This window comes from Neopsephotus bourkii, unplaced genomic scaffold (assembly GCF_033783945.1).
Source record: "Neopsephotus bourkii isolate Nb327-2 ecotype Australia unplaced genomic scaffold, CSIRO-AGI_Nbou_v1 NB_1373, whole genome shotgun sequence".
Lineage (NCBI taxonomy): Eukaryota > Metazoa > Chordata > Aves > Psittaciformes > Psittacidae > Neopsephotus > Neopsephotus bourkii.
In genome coordinates this window covers 3,510,125-3,536,183 of record NW_026901852.1, presented here as the reverse complement: position 1 = coordinate 3,536,183, position 26,059 = coordinate 3,510,125, and the positions used below count along the sequence as shown (strand labels likewise).

Genomic DNA, 26,059 nt, shown 5'->3' with positions numbered 1-26,059 from the left:
AAGCCTTACTGTAACACTGATGACTTTCAACTGATTACAGGACTTTGATGAACTGAATGAGTGATAAAGGGAGATGGACTACAGACCTTGACTTTAAGCCCGTCGATTGAAGAAAGGAGCTATAAGAACATTTCATAATGGTTTGCCATTTTCAGCTACCAAAAAGTGTCATAAACGAGAGATTCCTCAAGAGGAATACTTCGCTGCTGTTTGAAGAACTGTAGAAGTTTAGTAAGTTTTATGCCTGTAATGCTTCAAGGCCTGTATTTTCCCCAACATTCTGCCTTCTCAGGCACCACAACAGACCAGACGATTCAAGGAATCAAGCTAAGCCAGAAAAGGTAAATTACTTTCTGCCACTTGAGCTCTCTGAACCAGCTCAGGAAATGCAGTCAAGTGCCAACGACAGAAATGTAGAACCAGTAGCTGCTGCTGATTCAGATTTGCCCAGAGCATTGTGAAATTACACCTTAACTAGCACTAAATCATTAATGAACTCTGGAAAAGTATTCTGAAAGAACTAGACAGCAAGTACCTTAAATCGTTGTATTGGACTACATGGCAAAAGCCCTTCCTCAAAAGGCAAAATGTTTCAGTAAAAGAAGAGTTGTTTCCACATCCAAGACCTTTGGCGTGGGGGGGAACACCCCAACACAACAAAACACAAGCAGTACAGATTCATAGAATTGCACAAAATAGCCTAGTTCCCTCTTCTTAACTACACCAGTGATAAGGGCATTAACACAGAACACAACCCCCTTCAAGAACTTCCTCCCACCTTTTGAAGATCCCCTTAATTAGGAGGGTACAGGGGGCTTGCAGGATGAAGTGCTCAAAAGCCTCAGTTCTAAAGGCTACTAGAGTAGTGTCAGAAGTGGCTGACTAACAAAAGCAGACCGGAAGACTGCTTCCCAGAAGCAAGAGGGTTGACCTCTCCCAAATTCTCTTACTCTGCAGAGGATGTGAGAGCATTCATTAGACACAGGTGATTTTTAACCTTAGACAGGTAGCTTACAGTAGGGCAGCTTCATATATATTTTGGTTTAATAGCATCTTACCCCAGAATATGCTCCTATTTACACCTTAATTATCACAAGTGAGAAATGGTATATGCTGTGTCCTAAAACACAATAACATCTTAAAATATGAACTCCATGACTGAACACTGCATGAAGAGGGGACACTACTCCTTACTTACTTCTACACAATAGTGACTCCTGCTTCTTCAAATAAGCTGCACATTTCTTTTTTTCCATATTAAAAGACATTTAGATTCTTGATACAGCTTTGGGATAACAAGCTATTGTATCCAGCTCCCAATAATTTGTGTACAGAAAATGCTCACATACACCAATGAAAAGGTGTTACCCAGATTGCTCATCATAAATTACATCCCAAGAATAAAGCTGAATGCTTCCTATTAGAGGCTTAACAAAATAAGACGTATTAAGTACTTAATTTGGGCTCCTTAGATCTTTCGAGTATGTAAACGCTCAATATCTGAGTAGGAGTTAGTTCAGTAAACTTCTACAGTTTTTGCTATTAAGAAACTAACACCCTACAGTAGAATAGTTGTTAATTAAGCACAACTTAAATATTCCTTGGCTAATAGAGAATTTGAATTTCACCACGTTTACAGTATTTTCTCAGAAGGTAAAGACTATGCAGCCAAAGCCATCGTAAGTAAATCGCTGCTGAAGAACTATACCCAATATTCAAAAGTAAGCAAATGAAAAAGAAAAAAAAAAAAGCAAGTCTTGAGTAATTTTAAGAACATGCTATTTTACAGAAGGGTAGGCATCAAATGCAAGTCTTCCTAATGATAAAATACATACACCCCAGCAGCAAAACACTAATGGTCCTCAAGCTGAATCCTAATGCTTAAAACACACAAACCCACGACAACAACCAGTCCTCTGCAAGTTTCTGGGCAGAGAAGCACCAGGAAAACTGGCTTTATTCTGCTCCACAGACAGCAATGACTCTGGCCTTTTACAGATAACCAAATCATTGCTGCTTTAAAACAAGGAAACAAGCCAACCAACCCTCTCCCTGAATATCAGTAGAAAGAGCTATAATCTAATGTGTCATAACTGACCTCATGATACCACAATACCACCACTGCCAATATCATCCCTCAGCACTATAAACTGGCTTACACAGAAGATAGTAAAAGATTTTGCAGAAGTAAAAGATACTAGGAAGAAGAAGGAGAAGAGCACTAGTGTAAGCTTACCACAGGTTAGCTACATATTGCATCTCCCAATTGCATGTTCCTAGCATACAGTAAATGTAAGATAACATCTCTGTCCTCAAAGAGGCTTTCATTAGGTTACCCGATTTTCTCCAGGAACGTCAGAGCACACACCAGGGGAGTGCACCAGTTGTGCTTCAAGTTCATGCAGTAGCTATCCCTTAGTCTACATATTTGGGGGGCTCATGAAGTTTAACCATGACAAGTGCAAGGTCCTACACTTGGGTCGGAGCAATCCCAGGCACAGCTACAGGTTGGGTGAAGAAGAGATTCAGAGCAGCCCTGTGGAAAAAGACTTGGGGGTGCTGGTTGATGAGAAAACGAACATGAGCCGGCTTCAGTGTGCACTAGCAGCCCAGAAAGCCAACTGTATCCTGGGCTGCACCAAAAGGAGCGTGACCAGCAGGTCAAAGGAGGTGATCCTGCCCCTTTACTCTGCTCTCGTGAGACCTCACCTGGAGCACTGTGTGCAGTTCTGGTGTCCTCAACATAAAAAGGACACGGAACTGTTAGAACAAGTCCAGAGAAGGGCCACGAGTGTGATCAGGGAACTGGAGCACCTCCCATATGAAGATAGGCTGAGAAAGTTGGGGCTGTTCAGCCTGGAGAAGAGAAGGCTGCGTGGAGACCTCATAATGGCCTTCCAGTATCTGAAGGGCATCTATAGAGATGCTAGGGAGGGAGTCTTCGTTAGGGACTGTAGTGGTAGGACAAGGGGTAACGGGTTAAAACTTAAACAGGGGATGTTTAGATTGGATATAAGGAGGAAATTCTTTCCTGTTAGGGTGGTGAGGCACTGGATGGAATGGGTTGCCCAGGGAGGTTGTGAATGCATCCCTGGCAGTGTTCAAGGCCAGGCTGGACGAAGGTTTCGGTGAGATGGCTTAGTGTGAGGTGTCCCTGCCCATGGCAAGGGGGTTGGAACTTGATGATCTTAAGATCCTTTCCAACCCTGATTATTCTATGATTCTATATATGACAAAGCCTGAACTAAAACAGGAGTTAATTTATGTGTAACTACTTAAGACAATGTGCAACTTTCACCCTGAAGAGAAAGTTGCTCATCCTTTGTAATAAAAGCATAATGAATTCTCTCTGCATCTGCTAAGTGGTACTTGGTTCTATACAAAAACATTGTGAATCAGCCAAGACTAAGCAAAGCCTTGGCTTGTGTTTTTGTGGCTGTGGGCTTTTTACACTGTCTCATCCCATCTCCCCCCCTTCAAATGCGGAAGCTGCATTAAAATGTTCATTATTACAACAGTTAAAGAAAGGAAAATAAGCAAAAGTTAAACTAAGAACTTGGTAATTTGGAAGTGTTTAATCCTTTCTGAAGCAGTTGTAACTTTCTGAAGAAGTGGAATGGTATCTTGCCACTGCATTTCAGAAGTAACACCCAGAGCATCTTAAAAAACTAAATGTTGCCTTGAAATAAATTTACTTGGGGTTCTAGTGAAAATTTGGTTCAGCGGTTTCAAGTCTGCAGTTACAACTTTTATTGCCAGTTAGCCATTTGAACTATTCAAGGCTGAATTTCCAATAGAAACATGCTATTAGACTAGTATTTCACACTTGTCTAAATGCTTGATAATACTATGGGCTTAGCATTCTAATGAGGTCTATACTTTTAGGTATCACCTCACAAATGGTGGGCTTAAACTACAGCACTGGAAAGCTGCGATTTGATACATCTTACAAAAGCTATTCCAAACTTTTTTCCTGCAAAATATATACTTAAAATATATACTTAAAATATATAAAATATATATATTATCTTTAATATATATTTGTAAGGCATCTCTAATTCCTAAATTATCTGTAATTCTCTTTTAGGTAAGCTTCAGACCAGTAAATTCACATTATGGCTATGCAGATGTCTTGGCAACAGTGATAGCTTAAGCAGTATTTGTTCTCAGCAGCTCATTCCTGTTTCCACGCTATGTGGCTGAGCAACAGACATAGATAGTTATGCTGGTACAAGTGAATGCCTGAAGCAGAGACTGCTCATGAACCTGATGAGTAACTCAGAACTATTGAATTATATGAGCAGAAGATGAAGGAATACGGAAAGCCAGCCTTACTAGAATTCAGAATGCACGTATGCAATATACATTTGCCTACTGGGAGATCAATGGCAAGCACTTACTCCTCCTGTTCTCCTGCAACAGATCAGAGTAATGATTAACATAACCAAGCACAGAAATATGGAATCTTCTCTCCATCAGTTATGCTGGACAGCTTTTCAAACATCCAGTTTCAGGAACACTAAAGAGAAAAGCCATCTAACATGCTTCAGTAAAAATATCCAAGTAGAAAACCTCAGGTTTTCAGTTATCTGATCTTTAGCTGAACTAAGGAGAAGAGACTATCTTCAAGAGTTAAAATTTGTGGCAATGGGTTTTTGCAGAAAAATCTCAATTAAAACCACAAAGAAGGATTGTAAGCAGAGGGCTTCTACTTTGAACTAAGATGTTTATTGGGGCTGCTAGGACTTTCTAGAGAAGAGCTTACAAAAGTCTCTAACTAGCTTCTATTATACATATTACTTTCTACATTACATTATTACATTACAGCTATAAATAAAGATCTAGACATGCTTTACGCCTTCCATGGCAATCCAGGAGTTACAGACTGAGGAAGATGCATTCATACTCTGCATGGGTTTGTGTTTCTTTTTTTCTTAATGCAAAGGGCAGAGTATGCAAATATCCATCTTTTTGATGGAGATTCAGAATTGTGGCTCAGACATACGAGAGTGTACTGAAGTGCCTATCTTTTGAGCACATTCCTATGGTGTTTCCCCATGAGGTAGATTTATTACCATCTTATAAGCTAGAATACCTAGGTAGCAAAAGTTAATGAGTCAGTTTGGAACCATCTGTCCATTTGTTGCCTTTGTGAACATCTGGCCTTCAAATCATTGTTAAAAAAAAAAAAAAGATAGTCACTCCAGGTGCATTACTTAGATTTTGTAAATATCCATCTGCTTAAAACAATCAGAAACCACAGCCTGAGCACTGGTTAAATGTTCTAAGAAAGAATCCACCACACCTGGTATCTGACAGTATTACAGAGCACATCTATTCAGAAGGGCTGTGAGCCTAAATGGCATGTCCCTCACAGAAGTGAGGTGTCTCATCCAACAGTACTAAAAAGCATCCAGAGTTTGTCAACCCTTTCCCCAGGAGAAGAAGAGCAAGGTGTTACCAAGCTACAGTATTATTCAAATTCAGGAGTAATCTTCCAAATAAAACACTTTTTTCTGTTGATCATGCAGTACAAAGGGCTTAGCCTTTTCCAGCTAAGGCTTTCAAGAAAAATAAATGTAATACCATAAAAATCTCCTACAGAATCGGTTCTTAGGAAAATCAGAGAAAGCAAGAGATTTTTGCATCCGGTTTTGTAGCAAGCATGTGCATTTGGATAATAAAGAAACTCCATTGTTGCAGACTTCAAAACATTACAGGATAAAGAGGTAAGAAAACTGATATAACTGTCTACTGTCAATTTTCTCCAAAATTTTAAGATGCTCCAGGTTTAGGATACAAGCAGGAAGTCTGACAGTCAAAGGATTAATATCACTGAGTCTTCCAAAGGAAATGCTTACACAAGTGAAGAACAGATTCTGTGAAGGCCATCTTGATAACTCTTCTCTAAACACTGTTCAGTGATTTTTAAGCCAGCCAAGAGTTGGAGTTCCCAAAAGTTAATTTTTTTTTATCTGGGTAGAGAATCTCATCCTAGCATCTAGTGGCTCACAAGGCATTCAGAACAAGTCAGCTTTCAGATCAAGTCATGCTACCACTATCAAAGCCAATAACGATTTATTTTATCCTTGATATCACATCCTGTGTTTGTGCTTCTCCTTACAGAAGGAAGCTTAAACATCGTTTCTAGAACATGTCTTTCTGTACCAATCCTGTATTTATAGCAAATATGCCAAAATGTATTCTTAAAGGCACAACAGCATCACATTTTGTCAGTGGAATGAAGCCATTACAATACACATGCCAGCTAATCACGTTTTCCCCCATTTTACATGTACAAAACACACAAACCTAAGTGGGACAAGTATACCCAAAATTCAGAAGGAATTTACTCTGCAAAGCGGAGAGAAAAACTAGCAAAAAGATCAAAATCACGGTAGTTCAGTTAGCACCAGGTTCAGAAAATACAGGAAGAATTCCCTAATGTTGATATGTTTGACAATGACAAATCAAGTTGTATCGAATTTATAAGGGATAGCAATAATGTTTCTTTATTTCTTTATATGATACTGATGATTAGGTGAAGGATTTCACCTCTGCAAGTCTTATTCTTCCCTCTTTTAACCACCACAGATGGTTAAAATAAATTTGGATACAGCTGATGGGTAGTTACTTGAAGCACAAATTCTCTGCTACACTATTTAGCCACTTGGATCTATTTGTGGCTTTTTTTTTTTTAGCCATATTACCACTTGCTAGGTTTATACACGAAAAGAGTTAAATTAAACGCAAAAAAAAAAGTCGTTCACCACCATAATAAAACCACCAGCACATTCAAATCAGTAACATAAGAACACCAGTACTACAAGCTGCCAAATATTAACACTTACTATGCTATAGGCATTTTAATGTTTACTGCAAAAAAAGCAACTTGGAAAGAGATAATTCAAGCATCTGTTATATCAACTAACAGCCTACACACACAATCTTCCAAAAGAACTAATTTAAATAACATGGGAACTGAAGGCTCCAAATAGGAATTGTTAAAACGCAGTTATTTTTATCCCTCAATTACAGCTTTAGAACATCTTTTTTTTTTTCCCCTTGTTTTCTTCCATGTTAAGTAGTTTTTTCTAGCTACTAGTAAAGTTACTTTAGTAACAGTACTGTCTTTGTGTAAATGAAAAGAATCAGCATGCAGAAATGCAAAGACGTCTTAAAATTTGTAAGAGGGTCTATTTACTTAGAAAGTTACTCCCTTATTGCTCACACAGATTTACCACCTTCCTAAATCAAACCAGTTAACTGATCTGGGTTTTGGTTCATTTCAAGAAAGGCATTATCTCAAAGCATTTTTAAGGCAGCTGTAAACAAATACTTCAGAGAAGCAGCTGGTCCTAAATGATATATAATGGTATTCTCTTGTACTCTTAACAGGATCAATACACCTGTAATCACATGATACATACTATTCAAGCCACAGTGTGGTATACAATGTTAGGTTTCAGATCACAAATGGCTTGTCAGACTACTTCAGAGAACACAGTACTCCCTCCTGCACTTTTACCACATGCTCTACTTTTCCAGCAGGCTAGAGAAACCTCTTCTTTACAAGTCTGAAGTCTAATTACAAAAATTACCATTTCTAGGAACTGCAGAGTGAAGCAGATTTCCATTACCTTTTTTTCTGGCAGCAGCCTCCAGTATCGTTGCCTGGACACATGGAATCATTTTCAGGTATCTGCATTGAGGCTATCTGAACTGCTTCACTTGTCATCTGAATAGAGGAGTACTTTGCAAGAAGCAGCCATTCGGCAACTTGCAAGCTTAAACACTCGAAGGTTTTGCCCAATTAGCACTATAACTTTAGTTTCACAATGAATCACTGACTCACTTTAAACCAATACAGTTTAAACTCTTGATTTGCAACATGTATTTCAATGCTGCAATTTCAGATATATCTATTGACTGTTTTAATTTTGCTATTATGCAAGTATCATAATATGTGTTGAACTACACCTGCAAAAATTCAAAGGGCAATTTTGTCAATAAGAATGTTAAAACTAACATGCAAGAAGACCATGCCAGTTTCAAAAAAATCAGAGAGGGTGCTTAAGGGCATTACAGGCAGTCAATGCAGTAATTATAGGTCTACACAGACTTGACAGCAAAAAGGATTCCAGGAAGCAAGCATGTTAATAATTCAATATTCATTTTACGCTACTCATCAGGTCAGACATCAGCTGCAGGCAAATGTGTATAACACAGATTAAGACACTATCTCCAGCTCCATCAAAGGTTAGTGCTCCTGTAAGCTGTTGGCTGCAAGACATGCCCTTGCTGGACTGAATGGTGGTGGGAAATCAGTGCAAAGGCGCATAAAAACCCCATGTTAATTGTAGTATGGGGGCATACACCCTACTCTCCCATTCCATTTAGAGAGGCAACATGTCAAGATACTTTAAAATTATTTCTATCTTCCAAAGCTCACATCTCAGCCTTTCCATTTAACTACATGTAAACGTTAACCTGCATGTATTCTGAGGTATAACAAACTGTCTGGATTAAACTAAGTATCCATAAAAAAAAACAAAAACAGAACATCAAGCCACACAAAGGAACACTCGTAAGTATTTAGGCTTTTGCAGAACAACTACTAAAAGAATCTGATGAATTTAGCAGTTTAAAAAGAAAAGTAGACATTCAGCTTGGGGATTACACAGATAATTCAGTAAAACCAACTATATAAAAAAACAGAACCAGAGTCACAACAAATTAGCGGTACATGAATAGAAGACCGCTGATGTGAGCCTTCAAACAGATGCTGAATTTAGCATGAGTGCCAATTTCAGTAGGTTTCCACCTCCCTAAAATTGAAGAGCTAGCATTAGGCAATCAGCTGCCTACATGAAGTGCTACTTGTACTTTCCAGTCCCCAAAACATCTCCTACGTCCTTCTAAGTGACTCCATGAGAATGTCTCCACCATCTGTTCTATGGCTGGATACCATGGCCTTGTATTCCCCTTCTTACACATACTGTCTTGCCAAGGGATAGCTATGTGCCTCTCTATACCTCTCTACCACTTTTTCAGTTCTACCCTTGAATGCCATGAATAGCTACCCCAATCAACATTATCCCCAACACTGGTCCCACTGTCAGGAATTCCACTTTGTCTGCTACAGGTTTTATCCCCCTACTCCTAGCAATATTCCCTCCACTGTGATATCCATCCAGTAGCGTGGGAGCAACACAACAAATATTATTAGACAGCTAGTTAAACTGTGAGTGGAAGCTGAAGGCAATGGTATCACTCTGACAAATGATGCTAATGGCTCCTATCACTTCATCAGTGCTCTAACTTGCAGACAGATGGCAACTGTTTACGTGCTTGAAGCTATGGCTTTACTGAAAGAAATGCATTTTTCACTCCTTCCAAAGCACAGCAAGCTGACTCCCAGTTATGTCCTGATATTTGGAAATTGACTAAAAACATACTCAAGAGCTATAATATTGTATTCAGAGAAATTACAAATGGCTAAGCACAGGACCTAAAAGTAAACCAGAAAGAGTTACTAAGGCACTGCTAATTTAGTAAGACATGCCATTTAATATCATGCAACTCAGTGTACCAGTTTTAGAAGCAGGAACACCTATGCTACCCAGAAGACAGCTTTGCAGAGTAAACATCAGTTACAACTAGCAACATACTTTATTTTAGTTAAGGAACACAGCCGCAGCTAGCTTATATGCCTCTGATCATTAGTGTATTTCCACAGAATTATGCAGGAGTGTTTAATACTTAATACATACTCACAATACTCTGCGCGGAAATAGTGAAATATGCAAGAAGCCAAGAATGCAGAAATAGTACCATTTTGCAAGCCTCGGTATTCATGCTTTTTGTCATCTGATCAGTCTTACCTTAAATGTAGTACAAAAGTAAAATTTCGTCCAGATCTTTTGTCCTTCTGATACAAATTCACTTTAGACTCTTCCTTGTATATAAGGGGTGAATAGAGCAGAAGAGCCTGTGAGTCTGAAAGTAGCAAGATGGAAAAATTGACCAATTTCTCTGCTAGTTCAACACAATATTCAAGAACTGCTTAGTAGCAACTTCACTGTAAACGGCCACGTTAGTCCAGAAGTTCCTAGTTGTCTACGGTTACGCAGAATGAATGCCTTTCACTTGTCAGAGATGAAAGTATGAAATGATCTGAACTACACGTTTCAACGGCCACTACTTGCCAAGGAACTCCCACCACCAATACATTCCACCACCACATGTAAGCAAACCCATTTCCAAACCAGGAATATGTAAACCACGTAAGAGAGAAAGGCTGCATACATTTCTGCATAAGCATGCCTGTTTAAGTGTAGAGAGGATGGAAAAGTCTGGCATACTAATGCAGTCATTTACAAGAATATATACAGTTCCCAGACTCGAAGAAGAAAGGCTGAAATTCAAACTAAACCTAAAGCACGGAAACCATGAAGAAGCCTGTTACACTAAAACTTCTTAAAAATCAAAAGCATAAACTCATCTGACTGTTCACTAGAATCATCTTGGTTACAAAGAAAGAAACAAAGTTCTCACAAAGACATGAGAAGGGCTATCACAGTTAAACCCACTATGCCCACTATACCAGCATACAATTTCTGCAGCATGAATCTACCTAAAACGTTTATTTTGGAGATGTCTACCTGCAGCATCTGGGATGACAGCTTTTCACAGGTCTGGGCAAAGAGGGAAGTGAATCAGCCTCAGAGAAACTGTGATTTAGTTTCTTTTTCCAGTCTCTTTCTTTCCACCAGTAACTTCAAAAAACAAATGCTCTAGAAATTGCTTTGCTTTACCACAAGGTTTGGAAAAATGGGTGAAGGCAGGTGAGAGAAAAGGCATGCTGATCACTACGAAATTCCAGAACTTCTTTTTCAACACCAGGAATATTTTTCCTTTCTGAGATGAAATGAACTTATTCAACCAATGTACCTTGCTTACGCCATGCTTTCTCAAAAGGTGGATTTCAGGTAGCTAACGCTTAACATAAAAAACAGTCAAAAAGAGTAACTGATTAGTTATTTTATTTAGGAGCACTAGAAATAAATGTCACACAAGGAATCAAGTTTTCAAATGGAACAAACTGTATTGATTAGTTTGACCACTTAGGTCTCTGACATGGATGATTCTTCACATAGAATGATTAAGAGTGGAGGGGACCTAAGAGCTCATCCAGTTCAACTTCCTTCTTAAAGTCTTACCTCCTATAATTTGTTAACAGTTATCCCTACTGTAAAAACTTTTCAACATATATCCACCCATTTCAATTTATGACCACTGCCTCTTTGTTTTCCCACTGCACCTCCGTAAAGAGACTGGCTCCATCTTGGTATCCATCCCTTTATACACCAAATGGTTGATATCGGGTCCCTCGTAAGCATTTCTTCTCCAGGGTAAACAAGGACACAAAAAGCTCTCAGCATCCTCTCTGAGGTCACATACTCCAGCTCCTAGACCATCCTGGTGGACCTGCCCTAAATTTATCAGTGTTGGTCCTATTTGGGGTAGACAGAAAAGGAGCAAGCCTGGACTCAGTATTACAGTCTGGGAATATCTGGAACAAATGCCAACGAAAGGGGAATAAAGCTCTTTTCATCACTAATAGGGTGAAGTGCTGACTTGTACTTAGCCTGCTGTTCACCAGAACTAGGTCCTTTTCCATAGAGATACACTCCAACCAGTCTGTAGCGCTGTAGGAGGGTTACTGATGCTTCAAGCATCGGTTGACCTTGTTGAACTTTGTAAGATGCCAACAGGCCCACTCTTCTAGCCTTTGAGTACTTTAGGATGGCTGCCCTGCCTTTAAGCCACCCAGCTGTGTGTCTACCACAAACCTGATTAAGGTGCATTAAACCTAGTCCACTGGGTCATTGATAAAAACATTAAAACAAAAAGTCACATCAGACTCTTGAGGAGCTCCAGCTGTAACTACTCTACAGGCAGAGTCTGAACTATCAGCTACCCTTTGAGACAACTTTTCAACTGGTTTTAACTTTAGCTAGTCGTCCTCCCATTCAGACTGTAAACAGGAGCATGCTGTGGGACACTGTAAAAAGCCTTGCTAAGGTCAAAGTGAAGAAAAAAACCCCAAACCAAACCACAAACATCCACAGCTCTACCCTCATCTGAAGGCCTAGTCATTTGACAGAAGGCAGTCAGATGGGTCAAGCATGACTGACCCCTGGTAATGCCATGCTGACTATTACCAGTCACCTTCTTCTGCAAGGGCCCAGAAATGTTTTGCTACAGGTTGATACAAACTATTACTGGTAGTGCTATCAAAGTAAAGCAGTGTGTTAATGCTTTTATCAAGTGGAAATATCATAAAGAAAATTTTCTACAACACAGCAAGGACACCTGAAACAGTGAAGAGGAACCACCGCTGGCTTCAACAGTTTGCAGGATTCGAATGTTCCAAAGCTAAAATCTAAAAACTCCAAGCATAAAAATACGCAGGTCTCAACAAGAGAGCAAAGCCATCAAGCAATTAAGTTTCTGGCTAACTTCCAAGGTATCTGGCAACAAGATGGTAATAGCAGCAGAGATTATGGTAAGAAAAAGTTGGTGTTCATAACTGTACCTAGTATTTGTTAAAACAACTGCTGGCTGAGAAAGGGAAGGAGTGGAGAAGAACAGCAAATGGCCAAGACAACTGAAGCATATTTCATTATGCACATTAGAAGGCATTTCGGAAATTCAGATGGCTTACACATTTTCAGATGGGTTTCATTTCTCTTGGCCTATATTGAAAAAAGAAAAAAAGAAAAGCCACTTTTGAGACCCCTGAAATTTAACAACTACAGGAACTCCATCACACAAAAACAGTCAGTGCCTGATCATTGCCAGCTCTAGTCTCTCCCAGTGATGACATTACTCATGTTTCACCCTAAATACTTCAGTCCCTTTGCACATCCCCAAAACGTGCTTGAAGAAGGGAGCAGATAAGATTCTCCAGCTCCACATTAAGCAGTGAACAATGACAACACCACAGTGGATGAGCAGAGGCTCATCTTATCCCCTAAGGAAATTTGCAAACGTGACAAAAAGCACAGAGAAACAGCTTGACTCGCTCAGGAACTTTGCGACAAACTCCTTACCATGACCTTTGCTATGTAAAGTTTTGGTTTCTTCTGTATTCTCATGTGCTTACAGAATAAAAATACTCTTGTCAGCAAGTGCTGATATTTAATTAAACCGGAATGACTGCTGTGAAGGGAATCATATCGACATCTGTAGGAAGCTATGCATTTGGGGAAAATCCAAAGGAAGATACGGATATTTTTAATTTAGTTATTACACAGGTTTTAATATCCGCATTTTAATTGAGTGTTCTTTTACTTTAGGATTGCAACATGGCTGGTGACACTGCTGCAAATGTCATGGTTATGTGACTTCCAGTACAGTCTTCTCTTCATCACCAGTAGCCTTCCACATAAGTTTAGTACTTGCACTCGCAAGACAGCTCATCAGGTATCCAAACCATTAATGTTAAGAACCAGCACTAATAACTACACCTTAGAAGAACCTCCTTTGAAACATCTCAGAGTACAGTCTTACAAGAAGATGGCTAAGCTAAACCAGTAACTGCTGTAAGCTCACCTACTGCCTTGTGTATTTTCTACTCCAACTTCTGCACCAGTAGTTGCCCTCATATCCTCATGCAGCAAATTGATTCAAGAGGCTGAACTAGAAGAAAATTAACCTTAGCAACAGATACCAAACATACACACATCACATAACTATCTCTCACCATGAGATGAAACACAGCCAAATATCAGCATGAGCAGGAAGAAAGGCACATGGTCAGAGGAAGAAGGCTGCAGAAATACAACAGCATTATACTTAGCTAATTATACAAGAACCTTTTCTACAATGAAACAGCCAGGATTATGAGTGGGTTCCAGAAGCAAACGCCTGAGCAGAAGCCTAATAAGTTTTTTTTTTCTGTACTGTAACACTGAAAAATGGCAAAAAACCCCAACCAAATGATTCTAAGGACTTTTAACTAAAAAGAAGAATACCAGATGCTCACCAACTAGGCAGCATGTAGCAGAAAGCTGTTTGGGTAGGGGGAGCCAACTCCCCCTAACAAAGAGACAAAACCAAAGCTTATATTATTTACATCAAGCAAGCCAGCCTCCAAGATGTTATATCTATTGTTATTACTTCTTTTTAGATGTTCAAAACCAGTGCCTGGCTGACAAAGGAAGCAAATACATCTATTGCCCAGCACTTCCACTGTGGTACCAAAAGATTTAATGACTAGAAATGAATATAGAAGAAAATCAGAATTAAAAACCCAGCTTCAACTGAATTACACACTAGCTACTACTTTAACTGCGATGGGCTTACTTTTGCCCTGCCTCTAGGGTTTTGAAGGCACTACCCTTTGGCAGTTGAACCAAACAAGACTTACTGCTTTTTCCACTCTTAATAGAAAAATTATTTGGGTCACATAAACCCGTTCTAATTTTCCTTTCCTTCTCTGAACACAGCAGTTTATCCAAGTACATCTTTTCAATCCCTCAAAGACCTTCCAGGAACCCTTGCTTCCTCAGTAACAGTGATGCGAGTCTGCCAGTTCCATGGCACCTTAAATCCGTAATAAGAATAGATCATGCCATGTACTAATTTCTCCTCTATCTGCAGGGCTTTTGACACAGTTCAGGGTAAAAGCAAACAAAAAAAGCCACAGCGAACATTTAAACAGTTCAGGAAAAAGCACTGTAGACTAAATTTTCTCCCATCCACCCCAACCCTTCTCAAGAAGGGACACAAAACAGGAGAAAATGAGCCCAAACAAACCAGACATCAATAAAAATAAGGAGAATGAAGACTAACATGAAGAAGCTACCCCCCATTTCACCCAGCAGTACAAATGTCAGTGGTCAATTTATACTTGTTGGATTTCACCCATGCCAGTATCAGTCATGATACCTCTGAAAGGCAAACAATTACAGTCGGCTAGCAGCAGACAGCAGAACTTTGTAATAAAAGGTTGCATATTTGCTGATAAAAATCTTTCACATTATGAACTGACAAATGAATACAAAACAGAACCCTGTGATAAGAGAATAGGGAAGAATACTCCTCAATGAGTAACGTGCTCTGCCTACTCAAGTATCGTCTGGGTTAGCTTAAGTTTTCAGTGAATTTATGCCTTCAGTTCTTTAGAAAGCATTGTATTTTTCTTCCTCATTAAGAGCACCGACTATTTCTTCTCCTGCCTTATTACAGTTTATTTCCTGCAGTAACAGTATCAGACTTCGACCCAAAGAAAGGCGAGGACAAACAGCAAGTAGAATCAACAGTTCTGAGCTCAGAACAAAATAAACAGAAGAAAGTTTGCTCACAGGTAGCCCAGGTTCATCAATTCTTTTTGTACTATTGATAGCTTAAGGTTATTACTAAAAACAGATAAAAAGCAGAAAAGGATGATGGAGATTCCAATACAGTGTTCTAGGACTGACTGACTTTCGAAAGGTTTCAAGCACAAATCTGACAACTCATGACAGATCAAAGCTGTCATGTCTGCTTTGTATGCAAGGGCTGTTTTATTCAGTGCTTCAATAAACAAACAAGACCTACAGAGGAAGGGACAACATAGACATACTAAGTAGTTTTCAACATTAGCTTGCTGTTCTTTGTGAAACTGACAATATAACCAGGTTTCAAGTCTGGACAAAGCTTAAGACACCCTTCAAGTTATGGAATTTACCCCAAGTTTTTGGTTATACAAACACATCTGAATCTGGTAACCCCAAACGAGTAATAACTGACCAGTGCTTTTCCTAGATGAGGCCTACTTTCCCTCTATATAGACTTAGAAATAGGGAAAACTTAAGATTGAAAATAGGATGGTCATTAAATAGATCTGAGAATATACAGTATTTTTCAAGGCGACTATTTTCCAACTATAAATTAATAGAGGGTTAAAAAAAAACAACAACCCAAACCAACAATTTCAGAGTACTTTCCCCAGTGACATTTTTCTGACTGTGTTAAATTCTATTCCCTGCCATTGGCAACTGCAGCCCACAAGCTCATTTCAAGAATCCTGACCTGTACTAGAATTTTATTTCTTCCCCTCTGACTCTGTAAGTCAAGCTCTACCTTACTTCATGTTAAATCATAAACTGTTTTGACAGTCTGTAACCGTAGCCTCTTCCTTCCCAAAGCCAGATACTTTAAGTTGACAGAATTCTGGGTTTTCTTTAAATTAAAACAATAGCACAGCAATAGTCAAAACCACATGGCACGCTGTTATGGTTAACAATAGCTGCTATTTTGAGTTCATTAAGTATTTTTAGATTTCTTCTCTGGTCTAGAATTGCCTGTGTTTAGTGCATTCCGGTTAAGAAAGTGAGAAGTCATCCTATTGGATTTAATGTTACAAGCTAGATAGTGGTCTTCGAAAGCTCTTAACCTCCAACGCTCTTATACTTAAATATAATAATAAAACATATAGAAGCATAGACTTGGTTCACCATAAGGCAAACCAAAAAAGAAACAGAAGTGAAATAAATACTATTGGTTACTATGATAAAAAAATAGGATACAAACCAACATCACTCTGGCAGAGTACTAACAATGCTTTTCTTCCATACCACACACAAAGCCCAAGTATTATTTCATTTTTAAAACACAGGAAAATGTTAAACTATAGCCTTTATCATTTATAAAAAACAGATGAGCTCTCAAACGTCTGCCTGCAAAGGAGCCTGAACAGCTATTTAGCTCCAGCAAACACTGGGGAACGTTCTCTTTCCATCATAATAGTCTGCAAAAGTGGTATGCTTGTCTTTCTTTTGGGCCCACAAATGACTATTAAAAGAGAGACACCTAAAACTGCTTCCAGTTTCTTTACATTGTAAGAGATACACAGAATCTAAAGGAGGGCTGGTTGTAAAACCTCCCCAAAAACACAAGCTATTGCTATTATTAAAGCATCTATTAAATGACTGAATGTCTACAAACTTCTAGGTTATCTTTTAAACAGTAGTCCAAATTGTGATATACTTATGGAGGATTTACAAACAGGTTTCACACACATACCCTTACCCCCAGCTCTAGCTATTGTTTTCACAAGACTGTTTCCCTTTTGCTTATGTATAAAACCCCTAGTATTTGGAGTTTTCTGCACAACCTTCCATTAGCTTAGAAAAAGTGCTCCTCAGAGTAACATAATCAGCCACAACCGAGACTTTGGATGATTCCAATAAATTCATCCACCAGGTTAAACAATCAGTAAGAAAAACAGCAGGAAAGACATCACTTCAGAGAAAAGGAAAAGTGAAACAAGAAATCCCTTGCTGCAATATATCGCCTGGAAAAGTGGTAAAGATGCAAGAAACATGACAAGCTAGCAAATGGATAAACATCACGTCTGAGGAGTCAGTTTAATATACCTATATGTAGCAGCCCCACAATTACTGGATAATACTCACTAAAGATGCCTGTAAATCCAGCTTATAATTAGGCATTATTAATAACCTTTTTAGAGACATCACTTCAGTTCTTGTGGATGACACACAGAGTGAGATATTCATGAGTCTTAGAAGACTACATTGTGCACTGAGGCTCTATTGAGACAGATGGAGCTGCTTTGCCTTCTAAGATGTAGGACTGATCTACATTGACTACCTCAGGGAGTCAACCGACTACCTCTGTTTGGTCTGCATTCCAGTTTTAAAACACCTGAAAGATGAAAACCGCTTAATCTTTGTCTTGAATATACATATTAAAGAAGAGAACCCTTTTCTTTAAAAAATCAGCTATAAACATTTTTTCCTCAAATGCCCCACAAAGAATCAAATTTTAAATGTTAGACAGTAGAAACCAATGCCTGCAACTAGTACCATATCTGAAGTAAGGTCTTGTGCACAAAGCGGTATTCTTTAGATCACAGTGAGAACTAGAAAAAATAAAACAAGTATTTTATTAATATACTAGGGAAATGGAGAGCAGAACAGAAAGGACACAGAATCTGAGTAATATCTCCTAGGTTCACCTTTCATACCTTTGCAGAAGCTCTCTGAAGTCAACACTTTGAGTACAGGCCCACTTAAAGTGGAAGCAAAAGGAACTATTTCTTCAGCTTTATACACTGAAGACAGAACTCTGAGAGCTCAGCCTACAGTACTGTATCACTTCAGTACCGTACTTCTCATCTGAAGTTTCAAAGCAGATTACAGTTTCAGCAGCTTTTCAAGGTCACAAGGGCAATCACAAACACAAGTCCCTTCCCCCTCCAATTCCTAATCCACCACCCTCAAAATCCACTCTAGCTCTCCTTCAGAGACTTCAATATGTCATTCATTTTCAAAACTGTCATTCACTTCTCCTAGAAGCATGGTCCAAAACTACCATATGTGGTAACAGTGTCTATTATAAAAGGCTGCAATACATATCAAAGGCAACGTTAGAATTGTCTGTATTTATCTGGAGGTGATTTAATAAGCATGCGTGTCATTCCCCCCTACCAAGTTTTATTGAAACTGGCTTCAGTCCGGAAGATAACACAAGGGTAAATATTTCACAGACAATCAGCTCTAGTGAGTTCTGTGGAAATAGGAGTCAGATCAAGGAGAGAGGCCCAAATTAGTACCCCTTCAGGACAAGTGCAGCAGTAGCTCAGCTATGTAACCAAAAAACAACCTCCCATACAGGACAGCAGGGATAGATTGTGCCCCAAACACGTGAAAATACTCTCAGAGCCCACAATACAGTATACCCAGAAAAATCCAACCAAAGACACAAAGCCACAGGAAGTCAGGCTTCATAACCTGTTGCTCACACAGCTAGTTTCATTCTTGATTAACTGAGGTAAAACTGTGAAAGAACTACTTTCTAGAATTCATTGTAGTTTCAACACCAGTCATTTCCACACACAGGTTCAAAACTAGGGACAATAATTTGGGAACAGAGATTTAGATAGCCGTCAAGATAACCAATCCTTACTCAGGGAGCAGCAACAGAGTTTCTGCAGTCCTAACAGCACTCTGGAGGCAGGAGAAGGCAGAATCCAGCCTCACATGTAGATTAACACCCTCTGCAATCCCCAACATGCTTTTTAGAGACCCAGTCTGTACATCTATATTAGCCCTTTTGAAGTAAACCTGAGTCACAACACTTACTGTGCTTTGGTTCGCATCTCAAAGAAGTTCCTGAAAACACGATCTCAGATCGATCTGAACCAAAACTCTGGGAAAACACATAATATCCACTTATTCTTGCAGTTTACTTGGTCCATAGAACAAGACTACAACTAATATGAAATAAAGCCCTTTGAAGTACATACACCATGGACAGTGGGTCTGCCTAGCTTATTATAGCTTCTCTCTACAGTATCAATTGCAGCATACTGCAATATTACTTATATATTGTAAATATAATCAACGTGGCAGATACTGCCTATTCACTTAAGAGAGGCTTCAAGCAGTAGTAACTAAACTAAGCTGCTAACACACATTTATTAGCCCTGAAAAGATAGGTTGCACCGTGAATTTGAGTGTTCCTTTCCCTGGAGTAACTATAGCAGCAGTGTATCACCACTCACCTGGTTTTGCTTCCACCCCTTTGGAGCTAGGAGCGTCAAAAGCTAGTGGAATACATCTAGGAAAGTTTTCTGAATAAACAAACCCCAAGGATCCACACAATTCCTGCAACACCTACATTTCCTGTTTTATAAAACTTTTAAAGTAGCACTGAAAATGCATCCCAATAACCCATCTCAATGGCTCCATTGTAGCTGGTGATAGAGTAGCATGTGCTCAGTAATGCTTTATATTACTTGCACATCAGCTTAACCAACAAAGGTACCCAGAAGTTTTTTTGTTGTTATTGTCTGGAATAAGCTGACTAACATCGTATGCATTGTTTCAGTTTTCCACTTGAATCAAAGTATCAGTTCTTTACAAATAACTCCAACATTTGATGGAGTCACTAGGTCACTAAGTTTTCTTTTGCTATACAAATGTTAAATACGAGTTTTGAATAAACAATACTGGCTTTAGTAAGACAGATAAGCTACTGAGAACAGGGCAAAACAGTATTGTATGAATTCATTACAATAACGTGTTAACCTCCTCTACTCAACAAAACCATTATCATCTCACTTCACTACCTTCTTGATAAAAACAATTAATTCATATACTAACAATGCAGAGCCATGTTTGCTCTACACTCAGTAAAGGTCAACTTCCTGCACTGGGGTGCAGGCATAGAACTAGGATTACTGAAGATGACATTTTCTGTTAACACACTAATCCCCTGAAAACTGCTAAGAAAGACCTATGCTTTCTTTTCTGATTTAACTGAAGTTTATGGTCATTGACTTCTCATCACCATAGATACTAAAGGGCCATCTTTAGCTCTCCAGCAGCCTGGTTTGAAACATCTTTAAATGATGTTTTTCTGAGCTGAATTCCTGTTAACTCTTGTGAAAATAGATTTAAGTACCTAGCTGTACTATTTGACAGAAAACTCAATGAAAAGGTTACTTCCCATGAAAGATTAAGAGAACTTCTGCCAAAATAACACACTGAAGTAATGTTAATGAGAAACTAATGGTGCATGGGGAAAAAGAGTTGTGGGTGACATTTTCTCTAGCAGAACAATAGCTGAGCCTGAATAATTTCCTCTGAAATTATAAGAATGGCTGCTGTCCACTGAGATATGGCATTGTCCCTTCTATAATTTTGTACATTAAAACATCTTCTCTCCCAGTGGATTATTTCTAGGAGCCAGAAGACTAATTTAATCTACACTCATTGGCAACCCTTGTGTTTCATCATGCCAATAACGTCTCAAGAAGTTGGGATGAACTGAACTGCTCATTGCAAGGAACTGAGCTCACTTATTTCTTACCATCTCATGCAAAGGTTTTCAGACAAGCTTCCTTCTGGAGTGACACTCATTAGTTCTTCAGTATTTTTACTAGACTTTAGCACAGACAGAAATCTGTACAAGATTCATTTGCCAAATTTTGAGCAGTTGACCAACATTTCCCATGCTAGGTATATCTGCCCAAGACTGAAAGACACCAGACAAATAGCTGAGAAGTTTGCAAGTTTGTCTGTTAAACAGGTTTGATGATCTTTCTGGAAACTCAGCATCCTTGTTCTTGCACCTGGGACACATCTTTCATTGTTAATGCAAACAATTTGTCTCTTCTGGGCTTTTGTAGTCTGATGTTACTTCAGTTTGGGCGCCTTTTTAATTATTCTTTTTTTCCCATTAACAACCTGCAATGCCTTGTCCAGAGTTTTCAGTCAAATTTCCTGAAGGCTTTACATATACTAGATATGCTGAAGACCAGGGCTAAACCAGACCCTTCTTGAAGTTTCATAAAACATTTATCCTGCATTCACACTGCTAACACAGTGAGAAGGAAGAAGTCATAGTGCACACTCTGTACCTCTATGAGCCACATCTTGAAGATGATCAAGCATGAACAACTGAACAACAGAATGAGAGAAGAGAGGGAAGGATCGAAGATAGCAAAAACTTGTATTTTAACGGTTTTCCAAAGAAACCACCATCGCTCTCCTCCAGTCTGAGGAGGCCAATATTCAGATCAAATCACTTGGGTTGTTAAGAGGCCTAAAATCTGAAGACTGATGCTTCTTTTTCACTGAGAGAAAACCTGTTTGTACAAGGTTGTGAGAATTAAAAAAAAAGAGAAAATAACCAACCAACAGAGCTTCCTTGATGCAATCAGGGTGGTGGGCAGAAAACAAATTTACATTACACAAATACTATAAACACAAAGATATGCATGACCTGTTGCAGTAATCACTCTCCACAAACCATACATCGAGTGTAGAGCTTGCATTCATTCACCAAGGCTTTCCCATTCACTCAGAAGAGATTGTGTTTGCAAAAACCAACAGTAAGCTAGCTATCTTCCAGTGATGACTGGAAAAGAACAGCTATTTAGCACTCACAAAGCTACAGCACTAGGCCTGTGCAAGCAGATTTAAGCATTCCCACTGGACAGATGATCCAAGACTAACAAATGATCACTTTCAATTCATTTCTTTTTAACCCCAAAAATTCTGAAACAAACAAAATCCAACAAACAAAAAATACACGAATGAAAAACCACCCACACATACACCTAGGAACATTATGGCAGCATTTAGCTAGGTATGCTGTAGTCTGCTTCATTCAGGATTGACATTACTCTCTGAACATACAACCCCATCCCTTCCTGCAGTCTGAATAAACCATGCTCCAGAGAGTGGTATTCATTATTATAATACTTCACAGACACTGATTTTAGATCCAGTATTAAGAGTGGATTTTTACTGCCTTTCCCTTTTTTTGGTAATATGAAGGCAACACAAGCATGTAATAAATACTCATTCTCAATTGCTCCCTCTGAGAGCAGTAGTTCTTGCCACTGAGCACCTTAAAAGACTATGTTTGAAACAGATTTCACAAGATCTAATTGCAACCGTGATGGGTTTACATTTCTGCAAGAGAGGGTCTCAAGTCTAGTAAGTCAGAAGCACAGAGTGATGACCACTGGAAAAGTTTAAGTAAACGGTGCTAATTCGACACTGGAGACAAGAAAGGAACTGGATTACCCAGGATAATTACTACAAAGACTACTCTTTTCTATAGTTCTCTAGTTCCTTACTTCACTAACTGGCCACCTCACAACAACTGCAACAGAAAAATGGTTCTATGCTCTCTCCATACAACATTCTGTTTTCCCCTCACCTTTATTTTATGTGCCTTAATTAAATCATCATCCTATATAATAAACTCCTCTAAATATCTGTGCAGAGCAGGAGACATGGGGCTGTGTAAACAAATAATACTATTACAAGCCTGCAGAACATCAGATACACATGCAATCTTTTCCTCATTTCCACCTGAGCCAAGCAGCTTTCCATTCTAAACGGACTGCCTTTTCACGCATCTCTGACCCTCAAATGTTCACGCACTAACCCTCTCAAATGCAAGTGTATGTTCAATACAAAAGACCTCATACCTTCTGGATATATGCACTCCATTAAAGTGTATAAAGTTATATATAACACACATCATAAATATATATATAGCAGACATTTGAGACCGAGCTCACACATATATGGGGGCTTGTCTACACGACATTAAGTGCTGCTGACCTATCAACACCATTATGAGTCCTAGTTTCAGCAAATTTAGCCAGTGGAACAAAAAGAACAAAACAGGCAAAAAGCATCTTAAATAGAAACCCCTTGACTATTTTGTAGTCTCCTTTAATCTGATAATATTCACAAAGGTCACAAATTGCTTGATCTTCATTCACTTTTTTGGTTTGATTTTTTTAGCTTCCACTGGCTGTCGCAACTATAAAATACTTCTCTCCACAGCAAAAGGAACGAAGAATCCCCACAGCCTCCCACCTGCTCAGGACGTACCTGGGACACCAGACCCAGTTTATCATCTCTTCCCCCCACCATTTCAACTTTTCCTAGCCTCAGCCAAAACCACTTGCCTCCTCTCCACACACAGACTAGAGCTCCCACTAACTCAGCAATACGAAAACTCCAGTCTTCCTTTGCAAATGCCATTCCCCTGATACACACATATATACACAGACTAACAATCTTTCCCTGTATATGCATAATCCCCCAAAATTCATCAGATCCTCCCTTTTCAAAGGTACACAAATCTGTCAAAGCCTCCACCATTCATTCCTACCTCTACATATTCACCCAAGTCCCCTCACTTCCTTATGACCCATGGAAATCTACCCAAAAGAGTGTACTGATGCCCTTACAGACAAATTTACACTGCCTGACACCTGTCACAAATACAGGTACCTCGAGGCTTTCCTCCAAACAGCACTATAATGACCCCAACAACACCTGGCATTTGCTACACGCTTTCCAATTTGTATCCAATGGCTCAAACAACAAACATCCAACATGACTGCCTTTCAGTTTCATCAAGAGGTGAGACAGCAGTTGACAGCAAGAAACAGGGCTCTTTGCCCTGCTTGCTGCCCTAGCCCATCTCAGTGCCCAAGAAACAGGGCTCTCTGAGCTGGTGATAGGCAGGCATCTCTCTCGGTGCGAGCAGCAAACCAATGTACACGCAGTAGGAACATGAGTGCCTTTCTGCCCACATACCATCTCATATTACACACGAAGGTCTCACACATTAAGTCTAACCACATTGGCCACCAAACAAAACAAGTTCAGAACCTTGTAGCAACCTGTTACCACTGTTCCTTTAAACTGTACATAGGCTTACCACCCAAAGCCTCCCTCCTCCACAACACCTAGAAGCCAGCCAAGTTATCACCTTACTTCTCACAACACACACAGTATTGTTTACCTATCACTCTTAAATTCTTAGGCCTTCATGTACCACTATTCCTAAATGCATGTGGTTTCACGCACTGTCTGCATCCCCACAGTACAAACACATCCCTCAACCTACCACAGCACACAAAACAACAGAGATTTTTCCAGCTGCCTCCAGCCCATCAAAATGACTCCCTGCCTTCAACTAGCCACAAATTACAGTAAAAGCATATCCACGTTTACATCCACTGGGTTCACAGAGCCAGCAAGTCCCAAACTACAAGACAGAACTGCCTTCAACTTCTTTCCCCTTCCACGCCAGAGGCAGCACCCAGGCTCTGCCCATCTGTGACTTAATCCCCCTGCACACCAGCACTTAGGCCCAACGGCAGCCTCTCACTCCAACACCAAGGCCGTTCCGCAGCTCGCCACCTCCCACCACCCCAGCCCGTCGGTAAACACCGACCCCGCCACTCCCCCGGCCCCGACCAATGCACGTGCACAGGCTCGGCTCGCCGGCCGCCCCGACCGTGCTCCGCACGCAAGCACCGTCCCGCCGGCCGCCTCCAGGCCCCTTCCTCTGCCCTCCCGGCACACCGCGTTACCCACGCGGGGCCCGGCCGGCCCACTCCCCCACACGCAGCGGCCGGCGTGCGGGGCCTGGCCCGCCGGGCCTCCTGCCACCGCCCCGGCCCGCCCCGCGGAGGGCGGGCCAGCCGGCCCCCATCCCCAGCTACACCGGCGGGCTCAGTCTCCCCGCCGCTTCCTCGCTGTCCCTCCCCCGTGCGCCTGCCCCGGCTCCCCCGCTAGGAGGGAGGCCGTGTCAGTACGGGCACCGGCCCTCTTTTTCTCTCCCCGGCGGGAAGAGTCGTCGGCCGGGCCTGCGCGGCACCCGCCCCCCGGGGAGGCTCAGCAGCAGGCCCTGCCCGCCGCCCCCCGGAGCAGGCCGGCGCTGCCAGCCCCCACTTCCCACGGCACCGCGCAGGCCCCGCCACTCGGCAACACGAGCGCCAAGGCCCGACCAGGCCTCCCGGACCCTTCCGCCTCTCCACCCGCCCCGGCGCGGCTACGACCCGCTCGCCCGTGCTCCACGGCAGGCCCTAACCCCTCTACCTGTCGGAGGACGAGCGCCGGCGTTCCCCGGCTTCAGAGCCCCAGGCGGCCGTTGCAGGGCCCGGCCCGGGTGAGGGGACCCTGGCTCGGCCTCAGGCGCGGGCCGCCCCGCGCTGGCCGCCGCCGGCCGCAGTCGCCGCCCGCTCGCGCACTCCGAGCGCCGCCAGCAGCGCGGACATGTTGGGAGCCCCTGTCCCAGAGGCCGCAGCTCGGCCCGCCCTCCCCACCGCACACGTCACAGCGCCCCGGGGGGGGCGGGCGGGGCAGGGCACACGGACCCGCCCCCACCGCCCCGCGACCGTTACCGGCCGGGCCGCCTCGCGTCATCCCCAGCCTAGTGGCTGCCGCTGCCGTCGCTCACCCCGTCCCGCCCTCTCGCAGTGACCATTGGCCGGTCGCCTCGCCGGCTCTACCCTGCTTTGGTGTCATTGGTCGAGCCCTTCAGCGCTCACCCGCCAGCCCCGCCCAAAACCTGTCTCCTGATTGGGCCTTTCCCCTATGTTTCGTCACAATTGGCTGCGGCTGTTGTCAGTCACGGAGCCACTGCGCGGACTCTGCCTCTCTCCGCACGTTTTACCCGGCCTCGCAGCCTGGGCAGGACTGACGGAAGCGGCTGTCAG

At 41.2% G+C, this 26,059-nt stretch overlaps 1 protein-coding gene and 1 long non-coding RNA gene across 7 annotated transcripts in view; one reads left to right on the top strand and one right to left on the bottom strand.

Annotated features, from left to right (window-relative positions):
• PPM1B (protein phosphatase, Mg2+/Mn2+ dependent 1B) overlaps window positions 1-25,654 on the bottom strand; it is a 62,328-nt gene extending 36,674 nt beyond the window's left edge. The window contains exons 1-3 of one of the 5 annotated variants that reach the window (XM_061367189.1): window positions 25,440-25,654; window positions 9,885-9,999; window positions 7,641-7,738 (exon numbers count right to left, since the gene is read on the bottom strand). The gene's annotated coding sequence lies outside the window, so the exon portion shown is untranslated. Of the gene's footprint in view, window positions 1-7,640; window positions 7,923-9,884; window positions 10,000-25,439 lie in introns of those variants that run through there. The other 4 variants (XM_061367187.1, XM_061367185.1, XM_061367191.1 and 1 more) reach the window with 4 other exon arrangements.
• On the top strand, window positions 4,644-13,457 carry LOC133219694 (uncharacterized). 2 transcript variants are annotated; one of them, XR_009727485.1, is made up of 3 exons: window positions 4,644-5,062; window positions 8,193-8,259; window positions 12,921-13,457. It is a non-coding gene; the product is annotated as an uncharacterized LOC133219694 (long non-coding RNA). The 2 variants fall into 2 exon arrangements; XR_009727484.1 differs by lacking the exon at window positions 12,921-13,457 and having other exon boundaries at window positions 8,193-8,557.
• Window positions 25,655-26,059: the final 405 nt, after the last annotated feature.